The sequence below is a fragment of the Tachysurus vachellii genome, chromosome 13, assembly GCF_030014155.1.
Source record: "Tachysurus vachellii isolate PV-2020 chromosome 13, HZAU_Pvac_v1, whole genome shotgun sequence".
Lineage (NCBI taxonomy): Eukaryota > Metazoa > Chordata > Actinopteri > Siluriformes > Bagridae > Tachysurus > Tachysurus vachellii.
Genome location: NC_083472.1, coordinates 1,691,636 through 1,714,324, shown reverse-complemented (window position 1 = coordinate 1,714,324; position 22,689 = coordinate 1,691,636). Strand labels below are relative to the sequence as shown.

General features: G+C 41.1%; 1 long non-coding RNA gene across 1 annotated transcript; it reads right to left on the bottom strand.

Moving 5' to 3' along the window:
* Positions 1–13,146: 13,146 nt before the first annotated feature.
* LOC132856193 (uncharacterized) lies at positions 13,147–13,678 on the bottom strand. Its single transcript, XR_009649403.1, has 2 exons — positions 13,570–13,678; positions 13,147–13,437 (listed from the first exon to the last, which is right to left on the bottom strand). It is a non-coding gene; the product is annotated as an uncharacterized LOC132856193 (long non-coding RNA).
* Positions 13,679–22,689: the final 9,011 nt, after the last annotated feature.

Here is a 22,689-nt window from a genome sequence, read left to right as displayed (position 1 = left end):
CTCTGCCTTCACAAGCAAATGATTCTCCAGCAAGCATTGCAGCACGGTCCGAACATGCACTTGATGTTCCTCCTGAGAACGGGAAAAGATGAGTATGTCATCAAGATAAACAAAGACATACTGGTTCAGCATTTCCCGCAGCACATCGTTTACCAGTGCCTGGAACACCGCCGGGGCATTGGTGAGGCCGAACGGCATGACCCGGTATTCATAGTGACCAGTGGGAGTGTTAAAAGCTGTCTTCCACTCATCACCCTCCCTGATGCGCACCAGATGATAGGCGTTCCGGAGATCGAGTTTGGAAAAGATAGTGGCCCCCTGGAGCAGTTCAAAAGCTGAAGACATAAGAGGCAGTGGGTAACGGTTCTTTATGGTTATGGCATTAAGTGCCCGATAGTCAATGCAGGGTCTCAGTGAACCATCCTTCTTACTGACAAAAAAGAACCCGGCACCAGCCGGGGAAGAGGACGGACGAATAAGACCGGCAGCCAATGATTCCTGAATGTACGTAGTCATGGCTTCCCTCTCTGGCCCAGTGAGGCTGAATAGACGGCCACGAGGAGGAGAAGTCCCGGGAAGGAGATCAATGGCGCAGTCGAACGGTCGGTGGGGGGGTAAGGAGGAGGCCTGTGCTTTACTGAAAACCCTCTTGAAGTCATGGTAAACTGACGGCACTGAGCTGAGGTCCGGAGAATCATTGGGGTCAGAGGAGGAACTGGGTGAAGGAGGCCGGAGACAGTGAGATTGACAATGGGTACCCCACTTGAGGACACACCCACTGCTCCAGTCCAGATGAGGATTGTGTTGGCAAAGCCAAGGGAAGCCCAACATGACAGGTGTCTGAGGGGAAGCAATGACTAGAAATGACAGCCTCTCGTGATGATGCTCTGCTATGGTGACTTGGAGCAGCTTGGTGCGATGAGTGGCCTGATGGAGGATATGACCATCCAGTGCTCGAACGTCAAGTGCACATGGTAACCGTTCAGTCTCGATGCCCAGTTGATGTACCAGTTCACGGTCCATGAATTGTGAGTCAGCTCCTGAATCCAAAAAGGCCGCCAAGTCATGAGTCTGGCTGTCGAGCGTGATCCGAAGCTTGAGAAGGGGCTTGGAAGGCACTGAAAGCTGTCGGCTCACCACTGCCCCCTTGCTCAATGGCGAGCCCGGCCTTTTGCCGGACAAGAGAAGGCCATGTGCCCAGCCTGCCCACAGTATAGGCATAGTCCGTTGACCATGCGACGCTCCTTCTCACTAGCTGGAATGTGCCACCGACCGATCTCCATGGGTGTGGCAGAGGATGAGGGTTGTGGGGATGGTGGCGGAGGAGAAAAGCTGGGACGAGGGGTGTTTCTCCAGACACGTTGAGGAGTTCTCTCAGCCCTTCGCTCCCGTATCCTTCGGTCGACTCTAGTAGCCAGAGAGATGAGCTCATCCAATCCATGGGGTAGCTCCCGAGCAGCGAGTTCGTCCTTAAGCTCAGGAGAGAGACCTCGATAGAAGGCGTCATAGAGGGCCGTGGGGTTCCATCCGCTATCAGCCGCTGCTGTGCGGAACCCAACCGCATACTCTGCCACTGAACAGCCTCCCTGTACAGTCTCAAACAGTGCCCGGGCCGCATCTTGCTGCGGGAGCGTGGTGTCAAAAACCCTCCGTAGTTCGGAGGAGAGAGCTTCCACTGAGGAGCAGATGGGCGACTGCCGTTCCCATTCGGCAGTGGCCCACAACTTCGCCTTGCCAGACAGGAGGGAGATAATGTAGGCCACTCTGGAGCGCTCAGAGGGAAAAGAGGAGGGTTGGAGCTCAAAGACGACTGCACATTGCACGAGGAAGGCTCGGCACAATCCTGGTTCACCACTGAAGCGTTCTGGGGGTAGCAGATGTGGCTCTCGGACCGGGGGCATGACTAGAGGAATTTCGGGCGGTGTGGGGGCTGAGGCAGCAGGACTGGAGAGAGAGCCAACACGCCGAATAAGTTCATGAGTGGCTTTGGTGAGATCCTGTAACTGCTTATCATGAGCTGCAGAAGATTGCGATAGGTTTGAGAGAATGGTAGGCAAGTCTGGTGCTTCTGCTGAGTCCATGATTGGCCAGATTGTACTGTCAGGGTGTAGGGGGAAATGGACCCAAATGCAGTACGCATACGACTTCCAATGAAATAGTTTTAATTAGCAGAATGTTCGGTAATAACAGCAGGAACATACAAGACAGAATATCAGTCACAGGGCTAACAGCAAAAACAGGGCAAAAACAGGAATGCTCCTCACAAGATAACAGGTCTCCACAAACAAAAAACAAACCTGACAGAAAAATCAAGAAGGGCGAGTCCAGGAACAGTAAAATTTCAAGAAAAAACAAATGAATAATCCAAACAAGGTCTTTTAGTCCTGCGAAGATAATCCAAAAATAATCCAAACAAGATATCCAGAGCCTGGGCTGAAAAGTATGCAAAAAAGGAAAAATCCACGAATTGGGACACACCCGGCCGAAATCCGACACGAAATTGGTCAAAACAAAACTGAAACTTACAGGTAGCAAAAGGCATGCTCGAGCGGTAACATAATTACACGATGAGACAATCTGGCAAAGAGTGTCCGCTGGCTGCGTGCTTAAATAGTCTGCCGGAGTATAAAGAGGTATTAACCCGGAAGTGCCACAGCCAAGATGGCTGCCGCCCCGGAAGTGGCTGTACACAGCCGAGTGAGCAGGCAGAATATGACACATATTGCTCATGGCAACTGAGATGACGGCTGCTGTCAGTTCAAGCCTGGGAATAGTCTGGACCTTACTGGGAGCAACTCTGCATTTACCTATAAGCAGGGTACAATGGATGTTTCCTTCTTTGTCCATGAGTCTTAAATAAGAACACTGGCCGTATCCGCTGCTGCTGGCATCAGAGAAGTGATGAAGTTCTCTTTTGATGACCTTTCCAAAGCTTGCAGGCACATAGCAGCGGGGTAGACTGATCTTTTCCAAGTTCACAAGATCCGCTTTCCAATGCTCCCACTTTGGCTGCAATTCTTTAGGAAGGGGGTCGTCCCAGCCTGTTCCGTTTCTGCACATCTCCTGAAGCACTAATTTACCCTTGAGCACGAAAGGAGCAATAAAGCCCAGCGGATCATACAGTGAAGCAACTGTGGATAGTATGCCACGGCGTGTTGCTGGTTGATCTTTGAGGTTAACCCTCTGGGGTCGAAAGACGCGCCGGCGCGTCTTTGGCGCATTTTTCCTCTTCAACGTGAAGTCCACTTAAAATACTCCGTCATTCATAGTCATACATCATTCGAAACTGTGAAGTGTCTACTTTTATTTGAGTGCCTTCATATTAACAGCAAAAAGCTGTGCTTTTGGCAAATAAAGAAAATAACCAGGGTGTGCATTCAGACATCTCTGTGAACTTGACCTTCTTCCTGAAACACGTTACAAACATGAACTGATAACTCCGCCTATACTTATCACACGAACATGATACATATGTCTAATGAAAGCCTGAAATGTCTACTTTTAAATGAGGTAATTAAAATCGAAAGCAAATATTGTCTTTTTGTGTAATCTGTATGTAAGTAAAGAGAGGTACAGTTTTTCTGGCTCGACCTCATTACCACTAATGTGATCCCACCTACCGCCGTGCGCGCCATTCATATGAAAATGACCTGAGCGGGCTATGCAAATAAGATCAACGCCCCCAAACAATGTAAGAAGCACAAAGTTTTAACAGATTCATTCACTTATCAACACGCTGGGAAGATGAAACGCTTTACAGCTGAGGAAGTTTCCTCAGATGAAGATGAAGAGCAGGACTCCGACGACGAACGTTTGTATTTTGAAGAGCGACTTGATCCGCGAGCGAGGATATAATTTCTGAAGAGTAAGTTTTACTAACATTTGTTGAAATCTTGTGTTATGTAAAATTATATATACTGTATTGTATACAGACTATTTGCAAGCAGATATTAAGAGTGACTTTATAGAAACGTCTCGTAATTGGCAACTTTTATTTACCTTAAAATGTTAGTTCTTATTTAGCTGTATGCTGATTAATGCAATGTGAATATACAATATGTTATATAGCAATATCACTATTTAGAATATATTTTGACTAGTGTTTATGCCTCAACTAGTCTTGTTTACGTGACTATCTGTTCGGGTGTAAATGTATCGATGTGGTGTCGATGAGCTGTAAATGTGCCCGGAGATGTCATGTGTTAATGTTTAGCCATAAATATGTCCGGTAATGGCCCGTTAACAAACATATACAGCGCATCTCTGTACCCAATTATTTTATCTCAGCTATGCTTAACTGCCTTAGTTATTGCTTTATAAGTTTGTTACTGTGGAGAATACATTATATTAATTATTAAAAACTTTTGTAGGAATGTGGCTGCATCACTCTTGTCTTCACCTGCACCGGCTGCAACACTTTCTCCTTCGTTTGATGCTCGCATGGGGGCGCGCAGCAACGAGAACAATAAGGAGTACGTCCACATGTAACCATTTTTTTCTATTATGCGTGCAGAATATTTGTATTACTGATGTGGAAAATACATTATATTAATTGTGTTGCTTTGTACTTTGAAAATACATGATACTAATTATGATTTTTTTTAGGAATGTGGCTGCAACACGTTCACCATCGTCTGATACTCGAACGAGGGCACGCAGCAACGCGAGCGACATTCATCCAGTGTAAGCCACATTTACCCTTTTTTATGTTCTCAGTATTAGTAACACTGGTGTGTTGCTTTGTACTTTGCAAATACATGATACTAATTATGATATTTTTTTTAGGAATGTGGCTGCAACACGTTCACCTTCGTCTGATACTCGCACGAGGACACGCAGCAATGCAACTGGGAACAAAAAAGAGTATGTCCACATGTACCCATTTTTCTGTTATATTGTATATTAGTATATATTAGTTATATATTACTATTACTAATGTGTTGCTTAGTACTTTGGAAAATACACGATGAGACTAATTATGTTTTTTTTTTTTTTAGGAATGTGTCTGCATCACCTTTACCTTTACCATCACCTGCTACTCACACGCCGTACTGTAGGTCTCTTTCAGTTCTCAAAGCAACTGAGACTACTGTGTGTTCAGTTAAATAGGAACTGTTTTGAGCAATGGCATGACGACATTTAAACTCCATTCTCAAAGATTCACAGTGTGTGATGGCTTACAAATTTATATCTTATTTTTTATATTGTAAAGAATCATTCCATACAATAAAGCTTCTTGACTCTATTGTATTGTTCATGTTTTTTACCATTGGTAAAATAAAAGTCTTATTTTGTCAAGTACAGATATAAAAGGCCTTTGTACTTTATTGTACACTATTTTAGTAAACTACAAGCAAAAGATTTTCTCTTTGAGTCTCCCCACACTCATTCTTTTGTCAACACAATCCAGACTAAGCCATTAGGGGTTGGGCCTCCTCAGGTGTGAATCATCAATATTCATGACCATTGACCCGCCCTCGCATATTGCCTTTACACAACAAAAACTGTCTTACAAAAGTTAAATCAATGTATTGTTTCATGTGAATGAGTGGGTAAAATGGTTTTTACATCTTTTTGTAGCAAATTCTCAACTCTACAAGAGTAGAGAACTTTATTGTTTGTGAACAAATGTTTAGTATGTGTTTCTTGGCCTTATTTCAGCAACTTTTCTTTTTCTTTTTTTTAGTAACCACGCATAAACATCATTTACTTAAAAATACAAACATGTACATACATTTTACTTACATAATATTGTAGCCCAGTTTGTGCTGAATACAGTGTTATGTGATATTAGCCGTTAATATGTATTGAAGTAACTGAAAAAAGACCAAATGTAAGAACATGTCAGAACCTCTGCCAGTGTCACAAAATGGTCAGACCCCAGAGGGTTAACAGAGAATCTGAATCTGTCAGAATCAATGTGCCAGTGGATCCCTAACGCTCTCTCTAAAGTTGTGTCATCAAAGTTGAGATCAAGCTCCTTCACTACAATGGCTCGTTCAGAAATTGGAATGCTGTTCAGGACATCTTTGTCATTTGAGATAAATTTGTGCAGTCTAAGACCACCTGAGGCACACAGCTGTCGAGCTTCTTTTGCTACCTGAACAGCTTCTTCTTTACTGGCTACACTAGTAACACCGTCATCTACATAAAAGTTTGTTGTGATGTATTTTGAGCCAAGAGGATACATAGCCTCACTCTCCTTAGCAAGATGTTTTAGAGCATAGTTGGCGCATCCAGGTGACGAGCTTGGAAAGATGGACCTTCATGTGGTATTCTTGTGGGTGTGAATTCAAGTTTCCCTTTTTCCACCAGAGAAAACGAAGGTAGTTCCGATCTTCCTTTTTCACATGAAATTGGTGAAACATCCTTTCAACATCACACATAAGAGCAACGGGATGTTGTCTGAACCTTACAAGAACACCAGTTAGATTATTAATTAAATCTGGGCCTTGGAGCAAGTGATCATTGAGGCTGGTCCCCTGGTGCTTGGCAGAACAATCGAAGACGACACGGAGCTTATCTGGCTTCTTCGGATGATACACCCCATGATGTGGGATGTACCACTTCTCACCATCCTTTCCATTATCTCGCACTTCTTCTGCATCACCTCTCTCAATGACTTCTTCCATAAACTTCAAATAATGTTCCTTGTACCTTTCATCTTTTAGCAGCTTTCTTTTGAGATGATTGAGCCTTACGATGGCCATCTGCTTATTGTCAGGCAAATGGGGTCTTATTTTGAAGGGGAGAGGCATCTCGTAATGACCTTGGTCGTTCTTCCTTATGCTTTGCTGCAGTTTGTTCAAGAAGAGGATGTCGTCCTGTGACACAGTTTTGCTATTTTCACCAGCGTCCTTGAAGTCAGACTCCAATACTTTAATAACTTCTGCTGGAGTCACCGGGGGAAGCTCTTTAATGTTAACTCTATGACAGATGGTGTTAAAGCCTTGCGATTCATAGTGTGAAGACAGGCGACCAACAATGCTCCATCCCAGGTCTGTGTGGACTGCGTAAGGTTCATCGTCTACTCCCAAAATCACCTGTTTTGGTGCCAAAGCCCTTGGGCAGTTGTAGCCAATCAAGAGACCAATCTCACAATCCTGCAGAGGGGGAATTTTGTCCACTATTGTAGATAGATGCTTCCACTGTCGTGCTGTGTCACAAGTAGGGATGTGAGTACAGTTCACTGGAATAGAGTCCTTAGTGTAGGCAGGGGGCAAGCTGAGGACAACATTGGAACTGTAGCCTCTTACATTGAGACCGGACACCCTTTCACTTGACATGACAACATCCTTTGCAGTCATGGTTGTCAATTTCAGTCTCACAGGACAGGAGTCAGCTTGTAGCTTGTTGCTCAGCTCACGATCGATAAACACAGTATCACTCTGGGTGTCAAGCAGAGCATAAACAAGTATTTCAGAGCCTGGATTCCTCTCGGTTGATACCCACACTGGCACGATCATGGAAGTATTAGTGGATGGCTCAACATTCTCTACTTTGTGAGATGTACTAGAAGTTATCTCTGTCTCACCTTGGTTTGGGACTGGTGCAGAGTTGACTTTCCTTGTGTAGTTTTCATCATGTAGGCATGTTGGATGTCTACATCTACAGAGGTCGCAGGATAAACGGTTATGGCAATCTCTTGCGCTGTGACCTGGCTTCATACAACCATAGCAAAGTTTGTTGTCCCTTACATATTTTCTTTTTTCTTCTAATGATTTTGCTGTAAATTTAGGACAGTTGTAAATCTTATGCTTGCTGTCTTTGCAGAAGAGACACACTTTAGAAATACCTTTAGCAGACTTTTGTTCGTTTTCGTCCCTTTGATTGTTTTCTGTAACGGTCTGAACGTGAAAGACGTCAGCCTTGTTTCTTTTACTGTCCTTTGGGTTCCGTTTTTCATAAGTGGGGTCAGAGGCATGAAGAGCGCTGAATGAGGTGACTGGATTACAAGAAATCTCTGCTTCCATTGACATAAAGGCTACGAAATCTACAAACTTTGGAAAGTCATGAGTCTCAATCAATGTCTGTGTGACCTGCCTGTTCCACCGTGATGCTGCCCAATCTGGTAACTTGCATGCAAGCTTTTGATTTTCATCACAATCGTTCAGTATTTCAAGCCCTTTGACATGAGGCATAGCTTGATGACAGGCGTTCAGAAAGTCAGAAAATTCTCTGAAACCTTCAGAATCCTTAGGCTGAATCTTCGGCCATTTGGCTAGTTTTTCTCTGAAAGCCTTCTGTATAGCAAATGGCCGCCCATAACGTTGATTCAGCTTGTTCCATGCATCCTTATAAGCCTCATCGTCATTCCTGTAGAAGATGCCATCAAGAGACTTGCGAGCTGGCCCACCAACATACCTTTTTAAATAGTGCAGCTTGTCAGCAAAAGGAATGGCTTTTCCACCAATGAGCGACACAAATGCAGTCTTCCACTCAATAAACTGAATAGGATCACCATTGAACACAGGTGGTTCTGTTGCAGGCAGCCTGTTCAGGGTTATGCTATCTTGCATGGCTCGTGCGAGATACGATATCTCGGATGTTGTAGGTGAGAATGTTGCTGTGATGTCAGTAGGATGTTGCATGGGAAGTGGATCTACAGGTTGAGGCACTATTATGTCAACATCATGTTCTCTTGCATTTGAGTTTGAAGAATGAATGCTGCCTTCCTGTGTCATTTCTTTATCATAGGCCTGCAGTCTAGCTCTCGCTGCTTTCAGATCCTTCTCTGCCTTCAATTTTTCCAGTTCACACTTGCGAGCTTCAATCTCCTTTATCATTGAGTATTCGGCCTCTTTGGCTGCTAATTCAGCTGCTGCATCTGCCCGCTTGACTGCAATGGACGAAACTGTAGACTTTGATGATGTGGACCGTGAAACCGTGGAACCATAGACAGAACGAGCATAATCGTATCTGAGTAACTCGTGAAGGCTGTGTTTTACATTTTCTCTGTCAAAGTCCTCAAGGCATGCCATTCTGTTAAAAATGATCTTCGAAATATCCTTTGTTACAGCTTCACAGGTATCAATCCTGCGTCTAGTGTCACTGGATGGAGCAATGTAATCTCTGATTTCCAAGTAAACCTTCATGACATCATCCCTTCCCTTCTCCAGTGAATTAATAAGCGTTACCAGTTGGCTCTCACTGATGTCTGTTTTAAGCTCTTCCCTTGTGTTGCGAGCCAGGTCCTTCCATTGTTCATATAGCTGAATCAATCTTCTCTCCTTTTTCGTGGCCTCCTCCTTTTTATATGCATGCATCTTCTCTGTGAGGTTTCGTTGTCGACCAGAGCGGTGAAGCTCCTCCTCTTCCGTTCCATTATGAGGGGCCTCTAGCTGCTGGTCTGGGTCCTTATTTTCAGAAGCATCCATTTTCTTTACAGAAGTGCCACAAGTCCTCTGATTGTGATTAAACAGCCTTAAACAGCCTTTGTGTTTAAACAACTTGTGCAGGATGTATTAAGTGAAGCCGTTGTCCTTCTGGGTAAAGCGCTTACTCTTCAGTGTAAGGTCAGGTTCTTACTCTCCAAAGTAAGGGCAAGCTCTTACTTTAGCATCCCCAGCTGAACAGATGCACTTTACTCTGGTTTACTGATGTTTATATGATTTATTTTTGATGTTTAAAACACCGTAAGAGCTTGTGCCCTTTGTCAGCCAGGAGCTAAGAGGTAGAACAATATCCTTAGAATAATATATGTACAGTGAGCACTATAAAGCTTTCTTTAATCCGTTTTAGTCAAAATGGCGCTTGCCGCTCAAAATGCCAGTTACCGCCCCATATACAAACAGCGCCGCTAAACTTCTTTTCTCGAACTTCAAAATAAAAGTATGCAAAAAGAAACTCACATACTAAAACAAAACAAATAAAGAGTCCCTTTTTTCTGGTCTTTTCTCCATATTCAACTGAATAATTGTCTGCAAACCATGTAGATGGAGGTGAAGAACCACTGGTCATTTACACCTTGTGTCTCATGTTTCTGTTCAAATCAGAAATAAAATAAATATACTCACAAAAACTGAAAAGAATAGGCCTACTTTACTGTGAGCCTAAAATACAACCTATTTACAGTCCGCGAATCACAAAAGTATCAGTGAGAAGTTGAGAACACTCGTTTAAACAGTGCATACACTCGAACTTGACCGCACATCACATTTTTTACTTTATTGATGCTGCTTTTAATCGTAATGCAAAGACCGGTCATCGGGACATAAGCTGTCATGTACAATAAAAGAGCCTGCGCAGAGACAGGAAATATAATTTAACACAAAAAGCTGCCTAGACCAGGGGTGGACTTGCGCTCAGGAGTTTTTTATTTATTTATTTATTTATTTATTTATTTATTCATTTTTTGAGCGGCGTGTGGACAAATTCTTTCTACGCACACACTAAACAGCGCGAAGCCGCAAACTCGTTCTGAATATTTCAAAGGCGTAACAGCTGATGAAAAAGCAGAGACAATTGTAGACGAAAATGAAGAGAGATTTTATCTGTTTTTATTTTATACAAAACAGTTTTCGTCTCGTCTTTTTTCGTCAACAATAATGGATGTTAATTTACTCTTAGTCAGCGTTTTTGGACAGTGGTGCAGTCTTGTTATCGTCTCGTCTTAGTCATGAAAAAAATGTTGCTGACGAACATATTTCGTCTCGTCTCGTCTTTAAACACAGTTTTCTACACATCTACACATCTCTGCACATTCTGCCCAACTTAACCACATTTTCCACTCCAGCAATACAAGCATTTGCTGGAGATCTGAAACTAAGATAGTAACAAGATAGTAACAAGATTACAAGATTGAGTTAAGAAGAATTCAAAAGCCTTTCAATTCATTTCACCTATATGTAGCTGGTGCAGTACACAGTGTTCCTCAGGGTCATGGTGCTAGCGTCTGATGAGAGCGCCATGTTCAGGATGAAGCCCAGGAGCAGAATCACAAGACTCATTTTCATGTTCTTAGCAGATCTCATTTCAAACATGGCTTTTTTTCTTACGTGTGATTTTTCACTCTCCCCCTCTCCACACACCTTCTCAAATCACCACTTCCTCTACTCAAGCTGTACAACTGCTTTAGATCTATAATCAAGATATACGGCTGTTAATACTTTTAAAAAGAGATTTTAGATTTCAAACTTTCTGTTCAATCTAATTTCTTCATTTTAATGTTCACTCAGTGGTGCATCTAGGTTGCTGCTTCATTCAGGACTTTGTGACCACTCTGGGTAGAAAGTATAGAAAAAATGTAATGCAGTGAAACCATTACAATCTTTATTTTAATAGATCTGCACTCAATAATCCATAAAGGCAATGACAAATCAAACTTTGTGAAAGTTTGGAAATGATCAACACTCCTGAAAGTGCATAACAGTCCAAAAACCAAGCCATGGACTCCTGTCAAGCAAAAAGGCAAACAAGCAAACACCAATCTCATGGTGAAGCATGGTGCTGGCAGCATTGTGCTTTGTGGCATTCAACTTGGTTGAATCCTTTGATTACGTCATGGAGTCAGAAGTATACTGGATAAATTAGAGGAACTGATCCAAAAAATAATTCAAGTGACAGACGTGGATTTTATTCAGCAGAGTAATGACGGCTGCCAGTCACCTATTAAAACGATTCTTCACCAGAATCTTGACCTAAACATTATAAAGCATCTAGTGGATGCAATGGAGAAAAAAATGAGCAGATTGTTGATACTGTAGTGTAGATGATCTGAAAACATTTGTGGGTGAAAACATCCACCACAACTGCTAAAGAATCCAGTAGATTTAAGGCCAAAAATGATGTCAAGAAGTTCTGCAAAACAAAGAATGGCAAACTAAATACTAAATCACCAAAGTTGTGAGCTTTAATGAAACCTCTACTGTGTCCCAGTACTTGTTTGTCTACTTGTGTTGTCTAGTGTGTTGATCAGAAGGTTGGCTTCCCTCTCTGATCCAGGAGCTGCACCCTGACCCCAACTACCAAAGCTGGGATATGTGAAGAAAGATATTCATTATGCTGTAATGTATATGTGACAAATAAGAAGGGCTTCTTCTTCCTCCTCTATCGTCATTTATTTATTTATTATTACTTACAAAAGTCTCCTCTTAAAAGGTTTTTTGAATGTAGAAGATCTTCATCTGAGTCATAATAGGAAACAAACCCAATCCAACTATACTGATAAGACAAACATGTATACACTACCTAAAGAGTCTAGGTTTTAAAATAAATGTGAATTTACTACCGTTAAACCACACACAGGTCTGGTTACTGACAGAATCATCCCTTTTTATCTCATTTCTATACAACTGAACAACTGGGGTTTATGGCTTTGCTCAAGGTCCCAGCAGTGGACGTTTGAAAGACCCGGGATTCTTTATGATGAAGCGTGGTGGTGGTAGCATCGTGCTTTGGGGCACTTTTCAGAAGCAGGTGACAAATAATTTGGTCCGTCTAATAACTCTTATGTCTAATTACACTTATGTGCACTAAGAGTATTACAAAACTAGGGCAGTTTTTACCTACAGTGGTGTTGCTGATGACATCATGGGGAGAGAATTATACAGTATAAACTTGAGGAAATCATCCAAAAATAATTCAAGTGACAGAAGTGGAATTTTTTAGGAGGATAATGAAAAGCTGAGCAATGAAGAGTTAAGGGCTTTGCTCAAGGGCCAAGCTCAAGGACGTTTGGTGGACCCGGGATCCAAACCTGTGACATTCCAAACAGTGATCTTACACCTTAACCACTAAGCTACCACATCTCCCACAGAACAAGATGAAGAAACATTATATTTTATAATCACTCACAAAAGCACATGTGCTGTGGTGATGTGATAATAGAAGTGATTTGACTTGACTTGACTTAACTAGATGTTTATTAATACATTATTATGAGACTCATTATTATGAGTCTGAGACTCGCCTAAAGACTGATTTTAACCCTGCCTCTGTACATCTGTACATCTCACCACATCCTTCTCTCTGCTGAAGATCTAGAACCAAGATTTCTCTACAAAATCAGAAATTCATCATTTAATCAATAAAAAAAATGTTGTGTCATTGAATCTTGAAACAAAAACCCACAATACAGTATAATATTTTTTTTCTGTTAATAAATCAAAATCTTTGCATTAATAAATCATGCAGTTCACTCAGTGGTGCAATGATAACTTTATTTGAATCTGCACTGCATTAAGCAACAATAACAACATTAAGCGTCATAATAAATGGTTGATAAATGTGGTGAAGAAATGGCTAAGCTTACACTTTAGTAAAGAAGTGTGTGTGTGTGTGTGTGTGTGTGTGTGTGTGTGCATGTGTGTGCGTGTGCGTGTGTGTGTGTGCGTGTGTGTTGCAGTGTGATCTGAATTGCAGCCTTAAGGTGTAATGTGTTTTCCATTGATGACGACTTCATGAACACACAGAATTTTATAGTTAGGAATATCAACACTGAAAGACACAAAAGACACACACACACACACACACACACGTCAGTACAATTTCCTCTTCTCTCATCTCATTTAGAAATCACTTTTTGAGATAATAAATCATGTAATTTAACAGTGATTGTCAGATACTCACATGAAGCCTTGCTCTGGACAGTCTGATCCAGTCTTTTGAAATTTCAAGATGTTTTTGGAAGGACTCCTGCCATTGTTGACTGTGAAACAGCAGTCTTCATGGATTAGGGCTGAAGCTAAAAACAAACAAGATACAGGCAAAGTGTAAAACATTTATTTTAGTCAAAAAGAAATTAAATTCAGGGAACATAACCTTCTTAATGTATTATTATTATTATTATTATTATTATTATTATTATTATTATTAAGAATAAAGATTATATTACTGTTGTTATATTAGTATTTTTTTATATTATTATTATTATGAGTAGTAATGGTAATAAAAATACTTCTACTGATTAATCGTTATTCTAATTCTATCATTATCAAAATGTCCGACAAATATTAATTTTTAGACACTTTTCTTTCTTTTTTTATTGTGACTCTTACACTAAATGTGCAAAGAGATTTTGACTGTATATTTTTAATGCTCCTCATAAACAGGATGCAGTTTTATTTTACACAACTAATGTTGTACAGCTACATTTAAAATTGTGTAATAAACTCACGGCTAGCGTCTGAGTAGAGCGCCATGATCAGGACGAAGCCCAGGACCAGAAATACACGATTCATCTTGATGTTCTCAGCAGGTGTGTGAAGCTCTGATATCTTCTCTGTCTCTCTAACAGCAAATTTGCATGAATTAAGTTTAGTGGCTCGTTTTTATAATAGAAAGGGGTTTCCCCACCCCCGTTAGACACGCCCCCTCATTTCTTCACTTCCTCCAGTCGAGCTGAAGATGGATTACAAAGATAAATCAAAGCAACTGATCCATCGCACATCCTTTAAACATGTAACATACAATTTCGAACCTATAAACACTTTTACACTTTTCTACACCTTTCTAAACTTTTGTTAAGATTGGGGAACAGACACAGTCTCTATATTGTGGAACCTAGCAGACGATTTGATGCATCTAGCAGATGGTCATATAAGCCCGCTTGTCTGCTCCCTGGCCTTGGCTCTGGATTAGTGTTAATTTCGTCACCTATTTTTAATTTAGTCTTAGTCTTAGTCTTGTGTCAAATGTCCTTGTTAGTTTTAGTCATATTTAGTCATTCACATATCTTTTTTTGTTAGTCAAGTTTTAGTCGACTAAAAGTCTCGTCATGTTTCTGTTCAAATCAGAAATAAAATAAATATACTCAGAAAAACTGAAAAGAATCGGCCTACTTTACTGTGGGCCTAAAATACAACCTATTTACAGTCCGCGAATCACAAAAGTATCTGTAATGAACACGGGACAGAGCGGACCCAAACGCAGGATAGCAAAAATAAACAGGGTTTAATAACAGAAAACACGAAACATGGCACGGACTAGAGACAGGACAAAACCACAGTAGATGCCGCGCTGCACGAGGCAACGCGGCACAGTTAAATACAAAAGACAATGATAACACAATAAGGATCAGGTGTGACGACAGGGAGGAGCAGACGAAGGCGGGGCAGACACGTGACGAGAAACGTAAATAAATGCACATTGCCAGAGTCCGGGCAGAGTCCTAACAGTATCAGTGAGAAGTTGAGAACACTCGTTTAAACAGTGCATACACTCGAACTTGACCGCACATCACATTTTTTACTTTATTGATGCTGCTTTTAATCGTAATGCAAAGACCGGTCATCGGGACATAAGCTGTCATGTACAATAAAAGAGCCTGCGCAGCGACAGGAAATATAATTTAACACAAAAAGCCGCCTAGACCAGGGGTGGACTTGCGCTCAGGAGTTTTTTATTTTTTTTGAGCGGCGTGTGGACGAATTGTTTCTACGCACACACTAAACAGCGCGAAGCCGCGAACTCGTTCTGAATATTTTAAAGGCGTAACAGCTGATCAAAAAGCAGAGACAATTGAAGACGAAAATGAAGAGAGATTTTATCTTCGTTTTTATTTTATACAAAACATTTTCGTCAACAATAATGCATGTTAATTTACTCAGTCAGCGTTTTTGGACAGTGGTGCAGTCTTGTTATCGTCTCGTCTTAGTCATGAAAAAATGTTGCTGACGAACATATTTCGTCTCGTCTCGTATAACGAAATTAACACTACTCTAGATTGTTACCAATTAACTAATACTATTACTAATACTATTGTCTACAACTGACAGCGTTCCGTCTTAACAGGCCAGCTTTGCCATCAACAGTGCTCCAATTATTTATGATGCCCAGATTGGTTTTGCAGCACCACTTGGACATCCAGCAGTTCAGCGACCATAACCTTCTGTAAGCAACATTGCCGCACTGCAGTGGGATCGGACATCGCCTTCACTAATTTACACACCTCTACAGACTGACAAAGGTGATGATCATTAGCACCTACATGAAAAACAAGATTTATCTTTAGCTTTGTGATGATTGTGCAGAGTCGTCACCCAGTTCTCAGCAGGTATGTGAATCTCTGATATCTTTTCTCTCAAACAGCAAATTTGCCTGAATCAGATTTTACTCGATCATTTTATACAAATGTTTGTTTAAACACAGCTTTCTACAGATCTACACATCTCTGCACATTCTGCCCAACTTAACCACATTTTCCACTCCAGCAATACAAGCATTTGCTGGAGATCTAAAACTAAGATTTATATACAAGATAGTAACAAGATTGCGTTAAGAAGAATTCAAAAGGCTTTCAATTCATTTCAACTATATGTAGCTGGTGCAGTACACAGTGAAATGAAACAGTGTTCCTCAGGGTCATGGTGCTAGCGTCTGATAAGAGCGGCATGTTCAGGATGAAGCCCAGGAGCAGAATCACAAGACTCATTTTCATGTTCTTAGCAGATCTCATTTCAAACATGGCTTTTTTTCTTACGTGTGATTTTTCACTCTCCCCCTCTCCACACACCTTCTCAAATCACCACTTCCTCTACTCAAGCTGTACAACTGCTTTAGATCTATAATCAAGATATACGGCTGTTAATACTTTTAAAAAGAGATTTTAGATTTCAAACTTTCTGTTCAATCTAATTTCTTCATTTTAATGTTCACTCAGTGGTGTGTTCATGATGATGGTTATATGATGAGTAAGCAGTATGAATTTGAGTGTGTAGGTGTGTATGTGTGTATTGCATCTAGGTTGCTGCTTCATTCAGGACTTTGTGACCACTCTGGGTAGAAAGTATAGAAAAAATGTAATGCAGTGAAACCGTTAGAATCTTTATTTTAATAGATCTGCACTCAATAATCCATAAAGGCAATGACAAATCAATCTTTGTGAAAGTTTGGAAATGATAAACACTCCTGACAGTGCATAACAGTCCAAAAACCAAGCCATGGACTTTCTGCCTCCATGGACTCCTGTCAAGCAAAAAGGCAAATAAGCAAACACCAATCTCATGGTGAAGCATGGTGGTGGCAGCATCGTGCTTTGTGGCATTCAACTTGGTTGAATCCTTTGATGACGTCATGGAGTCAGAAGTATACTGGATAAATTAGAGGAACTGATCCAAAAAATAATTCAAGTGACAGACGTGGATTTTATTCAGCAGAGTAATGACGGCTGCCAGTCACCTATTAAAACGATTCTTCACCAGAATCTTGACCTAAACATTATAAAGCATCTAGTGGATGCAATGGAGAAAAAAATGAGCAGATTGTTGATACTGTAGTGTAAATGATCTGAAAACATTTGTGGGTGAAAACATCCACCACAACTGCTAAAGAATCCAGTAGATTTAAGGCCAAAAATGATGTCAAGAAGTTCTGCAAAACAAAGAATGGCAAACTAAATACTAAATCGCCAAAGTTGTGAGCTTTAATGAAACCTCTACTGTGTCCCAGTACTTGTTTGTCTACTTGTGTTGTCTAGTGTGTTGATCAGAAGGTTGGCTTCCCTCTCTGATCCAGGAGCACTGCATCATGGATGACCCTGCACCCTGACCCCAACTACCAAAGCTGGGATATGTGAAGAAAGATATTCATTATGCTGTAATGTATATGTGACAAATAAGAAGGGCTTCTTCTTCCTCCTCTATCGTCATTTATTTATTTATTATTACTTACAAAAGTCTCCTCTTAAAAGATTTGTTGAATGTAGAAGATCTTCATCTGAGTCATAATAGGAAACAAACCCAATCCAACTATATTGATAAGACAAACATGTATACACTACCTAAAGAGTCTAGGTTTTAAAATAAATGTGAATTTACTACCGTTAAATCACACACAGGTCTGGTTACTGACAGAATCATCCCTTTTTATCTCATTTCTATACAACTGAACAACTGGGGTTTATGGCTTTGCTCAAGGTCCCAGCAGTGGACGTTTGAAAGACCCGGGATTCTTTATGATGAAGCGTGGTGGTGGTAGCATCGTGCTTTGGGGCACTTTTCAGAAGCAGGTGACAAATAATTTGGTCCGTCTAATAACTCTTATGTCTAATTACACTTATGTGCACTAAGAGTATTACAAAACTAGGGCAGTTTTTACCTACAGTGGTGTTGCTGATGACATCATGAGGAGAGAATTATACAGAATAAACTTGAGGAAATCATCCAAAAATAATTCAAGTGACAGAAGTGGAATTTTGTAGGAGGATAATGAAAAGCTGAGCAATGAAGAGTTAAGGGCTTTGCTCAAGGGCCAAGTTCAAGGACGTTTGGTGGACCTGGGATCCAAACTTGTGACATTCCAAACAGTGATCTTACACCTTAACCACTAAGCTACCACATCTCCCACAGAACAAGATGAAGAAACATTATATTTTATAATCACTCACAAAGACACATGTGCTGTGGTGATGTGACAATGAAAGTGACTTGACTTGACTTAACTAGATGTTTATTAATACATTATTATGAGACTCATTATTATGAGTCTGAGACTCGCCTAAAGACTGATTTTATCCCTGCCTCTGTACATCTGTACATCTCACCACATCCTTCTCTCTGCTGAAGATCTAGAACCAAGATTTCTCTACAAAATCAGAAATTCATCATTTAATCAATAAAAAAAATGTTGTGTCAATGAATCTTTATACAAAAACCTAACACTAACCCAGTAAAATACATTTTTTTCTGTTAATAAATCAAAATCTTTGCATTAATAAATCATGCAGTTCACTCAGTGGTGCAATGATAACTTTATTTGAATCTGCACTGCATTAAGCAACAATAACAACATTAAGCGTCATAATAAATGGTTGATAAATGCGGTGAAGAAATGGCTAAGCTTACACTTTAGTAAAGAAGTGTGTGTGTGTGTGTGTGCATGTGTGTGTATCTGTGTGTCTGTGTGTTGCAGTGTGATCTGGATTGCAGCCTTAAGGTGTAATGTGTTTCCATTGACGACGACTTCACGAACACACAGATTTGGAATTTTTGGAGAAGCAATACTGAAAGACACAAACACACACACACACACACACACACACACACACATACACACATCAGTACAGTTTCCTCTTCTCTCATCTCATTTAGAAATCACTTTTTGAGATAATAAATCATGTAATTAAACAGTGATTGTCAGATACTCACATGAAGCCTTGCTGTGGACAGTGTGAGCCTGTGAGGATGTTTTTGGGAGGAATTCCTCCATCGAAGAAGTCCAAACAGCAAGGCTCGACCTCTTCAATAGCTTTTAAAGCTTCTAGTGAGTGAGAGACAGATCAGGGGTCTCATTTATAAAACTGTGCGTAGGATCCCTGCTAAAAGTTTACGTGCACCAAAAATGGTGTACGGCAAAAAAAATTCCGATTTATAAAACCGTGCTTACGCACACCTGTAAGCAATGTTCCCTTAGATGTGCATACATGAACCAGCCTCATATCTCGCCCTGTACACACCCATTTTTACATGCCCATTACAACCTCCACAACTGTGCGGGCACGAGAGTGGACCTCGTTATAATGAGTTTCCTCTGCGCTCTGTGGGTTTAAAAATGGGGTGAGGAGTCAGCGTCTCAGGGGGTAGCCACTGTCGCCTGCAGGTTATAATTATATTAAAAGCAACATTGTTATAATTATATTAAAAACAAAATTGTTACAGTTTCTACTTTTTAATATTGTTCAACATAAGCAAATTCATTTTCAGATGGTGCCCTTATAGCAACATGACTGTAGTCAATTGTGCCGATTACATTTGGGAAACCAGACATTGCAGCAAATTGCATTTTAATTTGGGCCTGTTCTCACACAGTGTAGGGGAACCTGATGTATCGACTACCCATATTAAGTATACCATTCAAAACGACAGATATTATGGCACTCAGGGACAGCTGTGATATACCAGAACTGTAGGGTGAGATGATAGATTCCAATAGAATAATTTCAAAAAGGTCTTAGAGTCAAAGTTGAGGATTACTTATAGATTTTTTATATAAATAATTTACCTGTCTGCCAATTCCCGCTGGAAACAGCTGGTTGCCAAGAACCCCAGAGTGGTGAGGACTTGTATTTGTACTGGGATGGCATGGTTCCAGCATGTTGCCCTCTCTAATACTGGACCCAATTCAGCACATAGAACCAAGAGCACAGCTCTAGGGAATCTAATTCGGCTTATTAGCCAGTCATCATCATGGCCAGGAAATCATCATGGTCCCTGAAAACTCATTCTGTCCTTATTCTGCCATTGGCATAATCCTCCAACAGTGCCATCATGAAGCATTACATACCCGGGTCACCGGAGGATTTATATGTTTCTAGCAATTAGACTGATCGTTAACACCTTGATAAAATCACAGAATTAATTTGTGGGAGAAAATTTAAGACGAAAATGTTATAGTGAGCCTTGATGCCCTGAGGCACAGGCTCCCCGTGACCCGAGAAGTTCGGATAAAGCGGTAGAAAATGAATGAATGAACGAATGAATGTTATAGTGAACACATGCTTCTTCATGACGGTTTTGTAATGAACACCGTAATAGTTAGGACCGATGATGAGTAGCGATTGTGCTTCATGACTGTATTTGCACACTTTGACATTTTATGATATATGTACATTAAGGAAAATATTTCGTTTTTACACTGTGTTCTGCAGTTCTCTAATAAAAGGGTATTTCATGCTATTCTGTATCACATGTAGTCGCGCCATCTCCTCCTGCGCTCCCGTTGTGGACAATGTGACTGTAAGGCAGATGATTATTATTAATTTTTTTTTCAATACATTTTGAATTACATTTGGATTTTACTGGATGTATATAGCCTAAAACAATCGGCACAAATAACACTTTTGGATTTAATCTTCATGATAATGTGGATATAACGTATGAAATGGAGTGAAAATTAAATGTCATTAATTCTTATAATCGTTCTTCTCACATTTATTTTCTACAATCTAACTTCAGTTCACGACCTCACCATCTGTGTCGCCAATTCCCTTTGTCTCCAGAATGTGCGTACGCACGTCTCAAAATTTGCTTAAAAGGTGCACACATTCTCCCGTCAAGTTTGTTTTTTATAGATCACAACCTTTGCGTGGGAACTGCCATACGTACGTTTCCAGCACAGTTTTGTGCGTACACACGCTTTATAAATGAGACCCCAGGTGTTTCAGTCCAATTTAATCAAAACTTAAAATGAAATAAACAAATCCATCTCAATAAATTGTACATAAACAAACTGTGTAATAAACTCACCCTGAGCATCTGAGTAGAGCGCCATGATCAGGACGAAGCCCAGGACCAGAAACACACGATTCATCTTGTTATCAGCAGGTGTGTGAAGCTCTGCTCTCTTTTCTCTCTAAAACCTAATTTGATTAAATCTTACCATCTAACAGCAAATTTGGCTCCTCCTCTGTACATCTACATGAATCTCTTCATCTCACCGCATCATTGACTGTGCTGAAGATCTAGAAACAAGATTTCCTAAAAAAAGTTCTCTAACTCATGCTACAACACGCAACACCCTCATCTTATCCTCATTGCCTTTTCTCCCATGCACTCTAGTTTCACATTTACTATAAAATACTGTTATTAACCTATAAAGCACTTAATGGTCTCACACCACAGTACCTGAGTGATCTTTTGGGGTTTTTTGATCTGTCACACCTACTTCGATCAAAAGGTGCAGGATATTTGGTAGTGGCCCAAATACAAAAGTCTCCAGCAGGGGGCAGATCTTTTTTTACAGAGACCCACAGTTCTCACTCACTCATTTTCTACTGCTTATCCGAACTACCTCGGGTCAGGGGAGCCTGTGCCTATCTCAGGCGTCTTCGGGCATCAAGGCAGGATACACCCTGGACGGAGTGCCAACCCATCGCAGGGCACACACACACTCTCATTCACTCACGCAATCACACACTACGGACAATTTTTCAGAAATGCCAGTCAACCTACCATGCATGTCTTTGGACCGGGGGAGGAAAACGGAGTACCTGGAGGAAACTCCTGAGGCATGGGGAGAACATGAATGCTCCACACACACAAGGCGGAGGCGGGAATCGAACCCCCAACCCTGGAGGTGTGAGGCGAACGTGCTAACCACTAAGCCACCGTGCCCCCCTAGGCCCGCTGTCATGGCTGGAGCACCTGCCTCACTCCCCATGCACCGACAGAGAGAAGCATCTCCGGAGTACTAGACGCTTCCCTACTGCAGTTTCCACAATGCCCGCACCGGGGCTAATTACGCAGCCAGCTGAAACCAATTTCCCATGCTACTTAAGTGCACTTGAACTTGACCCCGGTGCAAAGTCTCAATTTGCTTTAGCAGTCAGTCTGAGAGGTTTTCTATGTTTGTTTCCTGTTCCGGTTTTCTGACTCAGTTTCTGTCTTTGGTTTCTCGATTGTTTGCTGCCTGTCCTGGCCTGTTTACCGATTACGATTCCGCCTGTTCTATGTGGTTGTTGTTTGCCTGTCCTGACCGTGCCTGTTTTGTCTACGACTAATAAAAGCTGCAAATGGATCAACAGCCTTAGGACGCCTCATTACACCCACAGTTATGGAACAGATTTCCAATTAGTGTTCGGGACTCAGATACAGTCTCAGTGTTGTGGAGTCCAGGCTAAAAACACATTTGTTTAGTTTAGCTTTTTATGAATAGATTCCGTAGGTAAAGGAGCAGGGCTCTCATTTATAAAACTGTGCGTAGGATCCCTACTAAAAGTTTACGTACGCCCAAAAGCCAAAAATGGCGTACGCC